The sequence below is a fragment of the Schistocerca serialis genome, chromosome 7 (genome assembly GCF_023864345.2).
Source record: "Schistocerca serialis cubense isolate TAMUIC-IGC-003099 chromosome 7, iqSchSeri2.2, whole genome shotgun sequence".
Classification (NCBI taxonomy): Eukaryota; Metazoa; Arthropoda; class Insecta; order Orthoptera; family Acrididae; genus Schistocerca; species Schistocerca serialis.
The window spans coordinates 65,842,253-65,856,498 of NC_064644.1; positions in this window are offsets into that span (position 1 = coordinate 65,842,253).

The following is a 14,246-nucleotide window of genomic DNA, read 5'->3' on the forward strand; positions in this document are numbered from 1 at the left end:
TGTTTCGTACTAACGAGGCAGGAGCCCTCGTTATTTGCCGGCCAGCCACAAACACGCCTATAAAATAAAGCTGAAATAACTGTGCTGAATCGCTACGGGTCGAACATTATAGTCGAAACAGCTCGCTGGACCTAACTTATGAGTCAGCAACGGAAGATCAGTCGCTCATTGGTTTTGAAAATCGTTTACCGTTGCAAAAAAAAGAAAAAAAACGTAGTCTCATTAACATACAGAGGACTGTGATGGTGAAAAATTGATGAGAGCTCTTTTCCAGCGTATTGTTTGCTCTGAGTTGCATTGATGAGGCGATATTGCATGTAAATAGCCACTGCATTCAATTGGGCAAAACCAATTAAAGGTCATTAATCATTTAATACCTTTAGACAGCTCACAGCACGTGGTGTTTCATACATATTGTCAACCTCTACCTCTTTTGGAATAGAAATTACGTTATTTGGAGTGGATTTCCTCTCCATTACGTAGCTGTGAACTTTAGTAAAACTCTTCAGTCATGTGGCAGAAATGTTATGTACGTCATTTTTGACGCCTTTTTTGACGTGCACCTATCTTCCTAGAGATTACTTTCTGTTGTTAATTTTAATGACTCTTGTGATATCCTGGCTGCATTACTTGACATGTAAAAGCGTTACTTAGCTACACTGTCAACTCATTTTAATGTGACCATCTGTCAGAAGCCTGAATAACCGCCTTTTGCAGTGTGGGCCGCTGCAAGGCCTCCAGGAAGAGAGCCAGTGAGGTTCTGGAAGGTACGGACTAGGGTGCAGAGCCACGCCGACTCCGTTGCCGTGGCCAGCTGCGCCAGGTTTCTCCAGTGAAGATCAGTGGCGCGAACAGACCGATGGAGGTATTTCCTGTGATTCTCGATAGGGTTTAAGACCGGGCAGTTTGGTGGCCAGGGAAGTACATGAAACTTACCCTGGTGCTCTTCGACGTACGTACAATGCAAGCTGTGTGACACGTTGCGCTGTCCTCCTGATAGATGCCATCGTGCCGAGGATAAAAAAAAAAAAAAAAAAAAAAACAGCAGGTATGTGTGAGCATGGTCCCCATGGATAGATACATATTTGTGTTCATCAACTTGAAAAACCCCCGTTATGTGCTTTATTGGATTTTGTGTAATTTACCGAAGCCGCCAAACACTAATTATAATTATACGACCGTGTGCTTAATGGATGAAAGGCCATCGGTTTTTCTGCTGTGGTTTCAGGGGTATTTCAACCGAGCGCGGTTGTTCTGAGACTGAATAGTAGAATGATTGAAAATTTGTCTATTATTAAGGACCACAAAGGTTACGATGTACAGACTGATATGTATTTTCTACTACCACACAAAATCTGAGGCAGTTGCTACATTCGCCTTACACGTCTAATTACGGTTATTTCTTTTATTGGTTGCCGATTTTAAGTACTTCGTCACACGCAATGATGATGGTTAACATTCACACAACAATCCTCACTGCAATCTATGGTTGTTGCTGGCCGACGTGGTTGACGCAAAACACGTAATTCGGCACTTGTCACTTTGGTTTCATATCACTCGCGAATCGGTATCGATGAGGGCACACCCCACGACGATCAGGGGGACACGCTCATTTGTCATACTCTGGTGAATTTACCGTTTACTATTCACTCGACCACCATTCTTGCCCGTCTCTACAGTACTACTCGTCATTCGACACTCGTCTTACTGCCTCCTGCAGCGCGCGACAATCGACTCCTGTTTGCTATCGATTTGGGCGTCGGATACTAGCATCTATGTTCGTGGGATCACGGATCCCTTACTAACTGTGCCTTCCAGAATAGCGAGATCACTCAGTGAATGCCAGGAAAACATTCTCCATACCGCTCCTTCCTCCGCCCTCAAACCTTACTTGTGATAATGTCTATCCTTCATTAACAGCAGGATATCGGCTGATGCTTAGTGAATATTGCAGGAGCTTCGCGCCATACACGCCAACGGCCAACTGTCCCACGGAGCATAATACATCATTCATCTGAAAAGGACACTTGTCGCCACTCGGAGGACATCTAGTTGCGATACTTGCCCGAAATCAAGCGGTCATGCCGTTTTGGACGTCAGATAAATCTTTCTGCATTGCCACAAAGACTCCATCGCTTTTCGCATACCCCCAGACACGCTTTGAATACCCTCTACTGGTAGTGCTGACACCTTCCATCTGTGAGTCGCTATTGCACGTTGTAGATGAATGTAGACGATAGTTACATTAACGTGACTGTACCGTGTATATCCTCAACGTAACGCACTGATTGTGATTCTCTCTGCCCTTCACTAACAGCCGGATATTGGCTGACCCAGGCTGACTATAGCAGCAGATGAAACACTAACAATGGACAACAACATGAGCCACAAGAAACTGAGAAACTCACGGAAGTAATCAGCTCTTCGTCCTGCATCCCCCTCCAGGGTAAACGACCGACGGTCCAATATCTCGGTATTGGACCAAGTCCGTTAGATTCTTAAGGTTTTACAGTTTTTCTCAAAGCAGCACTTAATTCTAGACAATTGCTATTTTTTGAGTAATGACCATTCTCATTGTTTCTGCGCCCACTGCTACAATTTACACTGCTCTTCCACCGCCATCTTACCGTTTCTTACCTCCTTAAACAAAGTCAAAGTGGATGTGTTACACACACTCGTGTGAAAAGTAAAGCTTTCCTCAAAAAGATAAATATTTTATCATCGAATATAACTACACTGCTGGCCATTAAAATTGCTACACCAAAAAGAAATGCAGATGATAAACGGCTATTCATTGGACAAATATATTATACTAGAACTGACATGTGATTACATTTTCATGTAATTTGGGTGCATTGATCCTGAGAAATCAGTACCCAGAACAACGGCCTCTGGCCGTAATAACGACCTCGATACGCCTGGGCATTGAGTCAAACACAGCTTGGATGGAGTGTACAGGTACAGCTGCCCATGCAGTTTCAACACGATACCACAGTTCATCAAGAGTAGTTACTGGCGTATTATGACGAGTCAGTTACTCGGCCAACATTTACCAGACGTTTTCAATTGGTGAGAGATCTGGAGAATGTGCTGGCCAGGGCAGCAGTCGAACATATTCTGTATCCAGAAACGCCCGTACAGGACCTGCAACATGCGGTCGTGCATTATCCTCCGGAAATATAGGGTTTTGCAGGGATCGAATTAAGGGTAGAGCCACGGGTCGCAACACATCTGAAATGTAACGTCCACTGTTCAAAGTTCCGTCAATGCGAACAAGAGGTGACCGACACGCGTAACCAATGGCATCCCATAACATCACGCCGGGTGATACGCCAGTATCGCGATGACGAATACACACTTCCAATGTGCGTTCACCGCGATGTCGCCAAACAGGGATGCGACCATCATAATGCTGTAAACAGACGCAGGATTCATTCGAAAAAATGACGTTTTGCCATTCGTGCATCCAGGTTCGTCGTTGAGTGCACCATCGCGGGCACTCCTGTCTGTGATGCAGCGTCAAGTGTAACCTCAGCCATGGTCTCGGAGTTGATAGTCCATGCTGCTGCAAACGTCGTCGAATTGTTCGTGCAGATTGTTGTTGTTTTGCAGACGTCCCCATCTGTTCACTCATGGCTGCACGATTCGTTACAGCCATACGGATAAGATGCCTTTCATCTAGACTGCTAGTGATACAAGGCCGTTGGGATCCAGCACGGTGTTCCGTATTACCCTCCTGAACCCACCGATTCCATATTATGCTAACAGTCACTGGATGTCGACCAACGCGAGCAGCAATGTTGCGATACGATAAACCGCAATCGCGATAGGCTACAATTCAACCTTTATCAAAGTCGAAAACGTGATTGTACGCATTGCTCCTCCTTACACGAGGCATCACAACAACGATTCCCCAGGCAACGCCGGTCAACTGCTGTTTGTGTACGAGAAATCGGTTGGAAACTTTCCTCGTGTCAGCACGTTGTAGGTGTCGCCACCGGCCTCTACCTTGTGTGAACGCTCTGAAAAGCTAATCATTTGCATATCCCAGCATCTTCTTCCTGTCGGTAAATTTCCCGTTTTTAGCACGTCATCTTCGTGGTGCATCAGTAACAATAGCCAGGAGTGTATAAGTGTTAGGAAGCCTTTCCAGAAAGTGTATATCCGAAGTATAACCAATTATGGGAATGAACGATAAAGATAACAGAGAAGAAACAGAGGTTTTTAGAATGTTGTGCCACCGAAGAATGCTGAAAAATAAACATATACATTGCATAACAAATGAAGAGGTACTGAACTGATTTAGGGAGGAAAGATATCTCTGATACAGTTCGATCAAAGAACTCTCTCGAGTGAAATAACAGACTCTCAGACATCAAAGTGGTGTCAGTTTAGTATTGCTGGGTAGTGGGTTTGGAGAGCGATAGGAGTAGTTATGGAGAGAGAGAGAACGAGTTCACAAGTACGGAATGCATGTTAAAAATTGATAATCATTGTGACCCAAAAGTCCGTTAACAATTGAAAGCGCAGTAATTCACGGAATAACGTAGGCAGAGAGATAGAAAATGAGTGACACGGAGTTTTATTGAAACGAGAAACAAGTGCAAAAGTCGAGTCATAGATTGAAAAGGAGAGCATCACGTCAGAGACACTGCATGAGAATCGTTTGTGAACTGAGCTGTAGTGAGAGGGGCAGTCAGGTGATTCCAAGCCTGTCCGAATAACACGTGCTGGGAGGTACGACTTTTATACAGGATGGCGCCCCACCCTCAGATGTTAACGTGTGGAAGATCAAGATCGATTGTCGCGTGCTGAGCTGCCACATCCTTCAAGCTTAGCCTCCCTAGTCCCTAGATCTTAACCCATGTAATAATTGGTTGTGTGGTAACCTCGCAAGTCTACCGCTACCGTCCGATCTTATTACGGATGCTTAAAGACAACATCCGACGGTAATTTCTCATCATACCTACTGATATGGTGCACAGTGTTGCTGCAGATATTGTTGACGTCTAATGGTCGACATGCTCAGCATTTGTTATAAAATCGTCTTTGCTAAAACTCAACTGTTATGCGAACTATTGTCTCTGTATAATATGAAACGTTATATTTTGGTCATTTTGTGCAGCTTTTCGGCTTCAATAAAGCCCCAAGTCATTTCAAGTATGTGCGTCAACTTTTATTTTTCTACCTACATTATTCCGTGAAGTATTGAGTTTTCAAAAGTTGGTGGATTTTTGATTGCCCTGTAGGTTGCAGTAGCTATGCACATCTGAAAAGAATTTTTGGAGGATTACTCTAGGAAACAGCGACCTAACAGTATTATAAGTATTTAGCACACACAGTCGTGGTGGTGTACAAGTTGTTACTTTTTATTTATTGAAGACCGGTTTTGATGTACTTCATAGATCATCATCAGATCTAGTAGTAGGAATCCCTGATGTGGATCAGACCCATCTGTGCTGGTTTTGAGAATACTGCTCAGTGTTACTATTATTACGAGGATTTCAGTCCTTGCCCCATGCTTTTATTATTTCTATTTCGTTGTACATTTTTAAATTGGCTTCCTTCACTTGTTTTATTTATGTAATTTTATATGAAGCTTTGAAGGTGTGTAACTGTTCTATAAGAGTTTCAAATTTGTATACCACATTCCTTACAAAAAGAAAAGAACATTTTTATCAGTTGTAGCTAGTCAGTTAATCTACCACTGGCAGATTTGTTTCTTACATACCGTCTTCATTATATGTGCATTTCATCTGTTTGTCACGACTGCTAGGTGGCCTGCTATCATAACGATTTGCAAAGCATTTGGTGTGCCATTTTGCCAGAAAATCTCGAAGATAATCTTATGGCTTAGCAAAGATGTCACAAAAGTCATGTTTTATTTATTATTAAGTATCCAGCGTGATACAGAAAATAACTAGTTGGAGAGAGAAAGTAACTGAACAAGAACTGCGAGTACAGTCACTAGTGAAAAGTCTAGGTGAAGGGATGGTGGAAGGAAAACACACATACTAAATGGTGGTGATGTGCTGAAATGAAGAAGATGGCTGGTAAATGGTAAGATTCATCAAACCGACAGAAAGGATGATGAGTGAAACGTCATTTCAGGTCCAGTATGAGAAAGGCATTACTTAAGTAAAAGCTTTGAGGTCGCTGTATATCCCAGAACATGAAATTAATTACTAAAGATTAGCCAAAACTTAGCCACACAATAATAATCGTCTATGATAAGAAAACTGAGTACATCTGGAAGAGCTTTGGCTGTGTACCAATGTATTCCTTTATTTTCCTGCATGATTACTCTCTCTCTCTCTGCTTCGATTACTAGGAAAGCTGAGGTGAAACATGTTTCGCTGCAGCTAAACATTTCAGTTTGCGCTCTGCAGCTGTTGGGTATATGTGGTCAGCCACAGCGGCCGCAAAGTGTTTGCGTTTGCATTCGCTGTGGGCTGCTGAAATGACGTGCAGCAATCGGACGGAGAGCAGGCGGTTTAGTCGGTTCAGTATGACGACATATATTAAAAGTGAAAGTGATGGTGCAGGGAGGAGCTTCTGTCCCCTCAGTTGCAGTAGAGATTAGCGTAATTTCTTTCACCGTCATTCTAGATTTAGCAAACCACGTTCTGAAATCATGTTTGCTTAGTGCATTCTTTTGTAATAAGTTATCATTCAACGTATAGAGTAGAGGAAATAAGTCGATAATTTTGCATTCCTTGGCAGGTACTAAAAGCTATACATCGATTAGCACACCTTAATTCAAACAGCTGTTTGGTACGTTTACTACTGCCACATTGTGAAACGCATGCTACAAAGTTTATGCTTGTTTGAAGTATATTGGAATTTCACTACCCTCCTATGTAACGGTAGCTATTAGGACCCTCAAGGGGTGTGACGAGCTAAAGCGTACGTTAGGGTCCTAGATTAAATTTTTTAATCGCTCCAATTAGCTTAACAGAATATGACAATGTAGAACCGTTGTTGTAGCCTGTGGCCAATTACTGGTAATAGGATGAATAGACAGTGCACTGACTCAGGGCTTCATTCATTCCTTTTGCTTTATTATACACTACTGGCAATTAAAACTGCTACACAAGGAAGAAATGCAGATGATAAACGGGTATTCATTGGACAAATATATTGTACTGGAACTGACACGTTATTACATTTTCTAACAATTTGGGTGCATAGATCCTGAGAAATGAGTACCCAGAACAACCACCTCTGGCCGTAATAACGGTCTTGATACGCCTGTTCATTGAGTCAAACAGAGCTTAGATGGCGTGTACAAGTACAGCTGCCCATGCAGCTTCAAGACGTTACCACAGTTCATCAAGAGTAGTGACTGGCGTATTGTAGCGAGCCAGATGCTCGGCCTCAATTGACCAGACGTTTGCAGTTGGTGCGAGATCTGGAGAATGTGCTGGCCTCGCCAGCAGTCGATCATTTCCTGTATCCAGTAAGGCCAGTACACGACCTGCAAAAGCGGTCGTGCATTATCCTGCTGAAATGTAGGTTTTCGCAGGGATCGAACGAAGGGTAGAGCCACGGGTCATAACACATTTGAAATGTAACGTCCACTGTTCAAAGTGCCGTCAATGCGAACAAGAGATGACCGAGGCGTGTAATCAGTGGCACCCCATACCATCACGCTGGGTGATACGCCAGTATGGCGATGACGAATACACGCTTATAACGTGCGTTCACCGCGGTGTCGCCAAACACGGATGCAACCATCATGATGCTGTAAACAGAACCAAGAATCATCCGAAAAAATTACGTTTTGCCATTCGTGCACCCACGTTCGTCGTGGCGTTCCTGTCTGTGATGCAGCGTCAAGGGTAACCGCAGCCATGGTCCCCGAGATGATAGTCCATGCTGCTGCAAACGTCGTCGAACTGTTCGTACAGATGGTTGTTGTCTTGCAAACGTCTCCATCTGTTGACTGAGGGATCGAGACGTGGCTGCACGATCTGTTACAGCCATGCGGATAAGGTGCCTGCTATCTCGACTGCTAGTGATACGAGGCCGTTGGGATCCAGCACGGCGTTCCGAATTACCCTCCTGAAACCACAGATTCACTATTCTGCTAACAGTAATTGGATCTCGAGCAAAGGGAGCAGCAATGTCGCGATACGATGAACCGCAATCGCTATAGGCTACAATCTGATCTTTGTCAAAGTCGGAAACGTGATGGTACGCATTTCTCCTCCTTACACGAGACATCACAACAACGTTTCACCAGGCAACGCCGGTCAACTGCTGTGATTGTACGAGAAATCGGTTGGAAACTCTCCTCGTGTTAGCACGTGGTAGGTGTCGCCACCGGCGCCAACCTTGTGTGCATGCTCTGAAAAGCTAATCATTCGCATATCACAGCATCTTTTTCTTGTTGGTTAAATTTCGCTTCTGTAGCACGTCATCTTGGTGGTGTAGGAATTTTAATGGCCATTAGTGTATTATAATTCGAACCATCATACACACAATTCAACCAGCATTACCCACCACCTCCAGTCCTCCATGTCTAGTCAACCCATTGGTACTCGGGTTTTGGGGCATGAACTTTATGTACGACAGGGACAGAACAACAAGTCAGAAGCAGCAAAACGCCACCAGGAATGTGGACGTCCTCTCAGTTTCCAAAAGAACCTGGCGTGCTTGCTCGACAGCCGCCGATTCAGCAAGGAAAATGAGAGAGGCTATTGACATTATTAAACTCCCTAACAAGAGAAACAGGGAGTACGGCTGCAAATTACCTGCTGCCTGGCTGCCGGCGCCTTCAGCCAGACTACGCCACTTGACCCAAGTTTGGCAGTGTAGACGGCGGACGCGATAGAAATTGCCGTGCGTCCGTAACGCTTCGCTGTAGGAAGACACCTTCCCCGGATACAAGTTGCAGATTCGTTATTGCCTTCCAAGCAACGAGAGTGTGTCCACCAATAACCCACCAGAGTGGTACAGCAAACAGATAGCCTGTACGCTACATTCTACCAGTTGGAGTTGCCTTCCAATCACCCACCAGGATAGCACAGCAATAGCGTAATGTGCAGCCACCCCTCCTTGACATACTCTTCAACGGAAGACATCACCAGCAACATCACTGATCCACCTGAAGAGGACCGCAGCAACTCGCTCGAAACGTCCGCATTTTAGCTGTTTCAATATTTACAATGACACGGCCCTATAACCAAAATTATTTTATCCAAAATATCATTTATAAGTTTAACAGATTTCACAGAGCAAAGCGAGGGTAGTACGTCAGTAATTCGTTACACTTTCGGGGAAAACGGATTACAGTGGTCGGATTGTGTACAGACAGAGAGTGAACTTGTTGCGACACCAACACCACGATCGGGCACCACCAAACTGAACTCCTGTAATTCCATGTATAGTATGTGCTGATTAAAGTTTCATCTCTAAGTGAGCTTAATTTCAGTTCGGAAGGAAAGCCATTCCTACAGATGAATTGTACTGTGAGTACATGATGGCTGTTAGGTGTGGCTAATGTGAATCGAAGTTCTCAGGTGGAGAACGCGACGCAGCATGCCCGGAGGACATACACGGTCAGCATACTGCTATATTTCGGCCCTCTGAGCAGCATCGAATCGTCGGTTACAGGCACAGACATTAGGAGCAGATTACTGCAGCCTCAACTGCAACCTTCGTTTGTTTTGCACACCGTACGTTCCTGCTGGACTCGCGCAATGCTATGCGCTCTGTGCAACATGGGTCGAGGGCTACATTCACTGAAATAGTTAGAACGGCTTGACAAAAATTGTATTATGCAGAGTGTCACAGTTTTCGCATGCAGGGACACCCGAACCAGACAAAATTCAAAGCAACATTGTTTTTTACTGTTAGGTTGCGTTTTGGGTGTGCAATACGAGAAGCAATAGATGAATGTCTTGGCGTGCCCTGAAAAGTGGCAGGCCTGCTTCGTAAACAGGAATTCTTTTCCCTTTGTTGACCATGGGGCAGATGCTCCGTCGCCAGTCTGCGTGATGTGAACGATCTCTGACCCACAACTTTAAGCGCCCTTCTCGTTGACTAACCTAAGCAGCAGATTAGGTAATTGAAGTTTTCGAGGAAAGTTTCTGTGGAGGTGACCAAACTGGCTAAAACATCAAACAGGCTGAAGAGTAAGGGAGAAAATCTTTTAAGAAGGTTTAGATGTTTACATGGAAGGGGGATTATTGTCTTACTAACAAATATGTGCCCGTGGTCTAGGGGTAGCGTCTTTGATTCATAACCAAAACGTATTCGGTCCCGGGATCGATCCCCGCCACTCCCTGAATTTTGATAAATAATCACCATTGGCGGCAGAAGACTTCCGGCATAAGAAGTCAGCCTCATTCTGCCAACGGTCTTGTCAAAGAGGGCGGAGGAGCGGATAGAGGTTCAGGGCACTCGCTTGTCCTAGGGGTGGGAAATTGCCCCTAAAGGCGGAAGAATTAGCAATGATCAACGACATGAGGATGCAGAAGGCAATGGAAACCAGTGCATTAAAGACACATAACGTGTATCCACAGGACATGTGGCCTGTATTAGAAGAAGTGTCACGATGGTCTCTCCATTGGCAAAAGATTCCGGAATAGTCCCCCATTCGGATCTCCGGGAGGGGACTGCCAAGGGGAGGTAACCATGAGAAAAAGATTGAAAAATCAACGAAAGGATAACGTTCTACGAGTCGGGGCGTGGAATGTCAGAAGCTTGAACGTGGTAGCGAAACTAGAAAATCTGAAAACGAAAATGCAAAGGCTCAATCTAGATATAGTAGGGGTTAGTGAAGTGAAGTGGAAGGAAGACAAGGATTTCTGGTCAGATGAGAATCGGGTAATATCAACAGCAGCAGAAAATGGTATAACAGGTGTAGGATTCGTTATGAATAGGAAGGTAGGGCAGAGGGTGTGTTACTATGAACATTTCAGTGACCGGGTTGTTCTAATCAGAATCGACAGCAGACCAACAACGATAGCTCAGGTATACATGCCGACGTCGCAAGCTGAAGATGAACAGATAGAGAAAGTGCATGAGGATATTGAAAGGGTAATGCAGTATGTAAAGGGAGACGAAAATCTAATAGTCATGGGCGACTGGAATGCAGTTGTAGGGGAAGGAGTAGAAGAAAAGGTTGCAGGAGAATATGGGCTTGGGACAAGGAATGAAAGAGGAGAAAGACTAATTGAGTTCTGTAACAAGTTTCAGCTAGTAATAGCGAATACCTTGTTCAAGAATAACAAGAGTAGGAGGTATACTTGGACAAGGCCGGGAGACACGGGAAGGTTTCAATTACATTACATCATGGTCAGACGGAGATTCCGAAATCAGATACTGGATTGTAAGGCGTACCCAGGAGCAGATATAGACTCAGATCACAATATAGTAGTGATGAAGAGTAGGCTGAAGTTCAAGACATTAGTCAGCAAGAATCAATACGCAAGGAAGTGGGATACGGATGTACTAAGGAATGACGAGATACGTTTGAAGTTCTCTATCGCTATAGATACAGCAATAAGGAATAGCGCAGTAGGCAGTACAGTTGAAGAGGAATGGACATCTCTAAACAGGGCCATCACAGAAGTTGGGAAGGAAAACATAGGTACAAAGAAGGTAGCTGCGAAGAAACCATGGGTAACAGAAGAAATACTTCAGTTGATTGATGAAAGGAGGAAGTACAAACACGTTCCGGGAAAATCAGGAATACAGAAATACAAGTCGTTGAGGAATGAAATAAGTAGGAAGTGCAGGGAAGCTAAGACGAAATGGCTGCAGGAAAAATGTGAAGACATCGAAAAAGATATGATTGTCGGAAGGACAGACTCAGCATACAGGAAAGTCAAAACAACCATTGGTGACATTAAAAGCAACGGTGGTAACATTAAGAGTGCAACGGGAATTCCACTGATAAATGCAGAGGGGAGAGCAGATAGGTGGAAAGAATACATCGAAAGCCTCTATGAGGGTGAAGATTTGTCTGATGTGATAGAAGAAGAAACAGGAGTCGATTTAGAAGAGATAGGGGATCCAGTATTAGAATCGGAATTTAAAAGAGCTTTGGAGGACTTACGGTCAAATAAGGCAGAAGGGATAGATAACATTCCATCAGAATTCCTAAAATCAAAGGGGGAAGTGGCAACAAAACGACTATTCACGTTGGTGTGTAGAATATATGAGTCAGGCGATATACCATCTGACTTTCGGAAAAGCATCATCCACACAATTCCGAAGACGGCAAGAGCTGACAAGTGCAAGTATTATCTCACAGTCAGCTTAACAGCTCATGCATCGAAGCTGCTTACAAGAATAATATACAGAAGAATAGAAAAGAAAATTGAGAATGCGATAGGTGACGATCAGTTTGGCTTTAGGAAAAGTAAAGGGACGAGAGAGGCAATTCTGACGTTACGGCTTGTAATGGAAGCAAGGCTAAAGAAAAATCAAGAACCTTTCATAGGATTTGTCGACCTGGAAAAAGCGTTCGACAATATAAAGTGGTGCAAGCTGTTCGAGATTCTGAAAAAAGGAGGGGTAAGCTATAGGGAGAGACGGGTCATATACATTATGTACAACAACCAAGAGGGAATAATAAGAGTGGACGATCAAGAACGAAGTGCTCGTATTAAGAAGGGTGTAAGACAAGGCTGTAGACTTTCGCCCCTACTCTTCAATCTGTACATCGAGGAAGCAATGATGGAATTAAAGAAAGGTTCAGGAGTGGAATTAAAACACAAGGTGAAAGGATATCAATGATACGATTCGCTGATGACATTGCTATCGTGAGTGAAAGTGAAGAAGAATTAAATGATCAGCTGAATGGAATGAACAGTCTAATGAGTACACAGTATGGTTTGAGAGCAAATCGGAGAAAGACGAAGGTAATGAAAAGTAGTAGAAATGAGAACAGCGAGGAACTTAACATCAGGATTGATGGTCACGAAGTCAATGAAGTTAAAGAATTCTGCTACCTAGGCAGTAAAATAACCAATGACGGCCGGAGCAAGGAGGACATCAAAAGCAGACTCGCTATGGCAAAAAAGGCATTTGTGGCCAAGAGAAGTCTACTAATATCAAATACCGGCCTTAATTTGAGGAAGAAATTTCTGAGGATGTACGTCTGGAGTACAGCATTGTATGGTAGTGAAACATAGACAATGGGAAAACCGGAACAGAAGAGAATCGAAGCATTTGAGATGTGGTGCTACAGACGAATGTTGAAAATTAGGTGGACTGATAAGGTAAGGAATGAGGAGGTTCTACGCAGAATCGGAGAGGAAAGGAATATGTGGAAAACACTGATAAGGAGAAGGGACAGGATGATAGGACATCTGCTAAGACATGAGGGAATGACTTCCATGGTACTAGAGGGAGCTGTAAAGGGCAAAAACTGTAGAGGAAGACAGAGACTGTAATAAGTCATGCTTATAATTGAGGACGTAGGTTGCAAGTGCTACTCTGAGATGAAGAGGTAAGCACAGGAAAGGAATTCGTGGCGGGCCGCATCAAACCAGTCACTAGACTGATGACCAAAAAAAACAAATACATCGGTGGTGAGCACTGTGGAAAGCCATTTTTTGCGCGCCTGAGTACTGCGTGTTCTTGCACGGTGGAAAATGAACCAAGTTTTCGATATAGAATATACTTCTGATCGAGACAAGAGGGAGTCGAATTTAGTGGGAAATGTGTATGAGGAAAATTGTACTCAGGAGGATTCAGGATTCAGTGGTCACCTTGTAACGTGCGCGTGTGGCACACAATACTCATTAAAGCCGGTACTATGGTAAGTGAGTGGGGTTTACCTTACGAGACCGGATTTTTGTATAGTTATTGACCGCGTGTACCTGAATGGAGGCAAATCTGACTTACACCCACTCTGTAGTAACAATGATACGTCAAGCAAGTTCGAAATGCAACCGCACATCAGGACGGAAGAGAAACAACACAGAAGATGCTACCAATTTGTTAATAATACGGTCGCCAGCCTAATTAGGCATTAACTGAGTTTCTTCCCTGTACAAGTTGATGTACGTTCATGCAAAACCACACGTAATAACACTGCATAATATGGTAAATTTTAGAACCAGAATATCTACTGAACTGATAATTTCACTTTCCGTACTAATATGGGTAAACCATAAATACATAACATTACACTATAATGTTTACTACAAAACTTCGTACATTCTATTGATCTGATTAAAATCGGGCATAGGTTACCCTTTAAATAGCACTTTCGAAACACACACAAA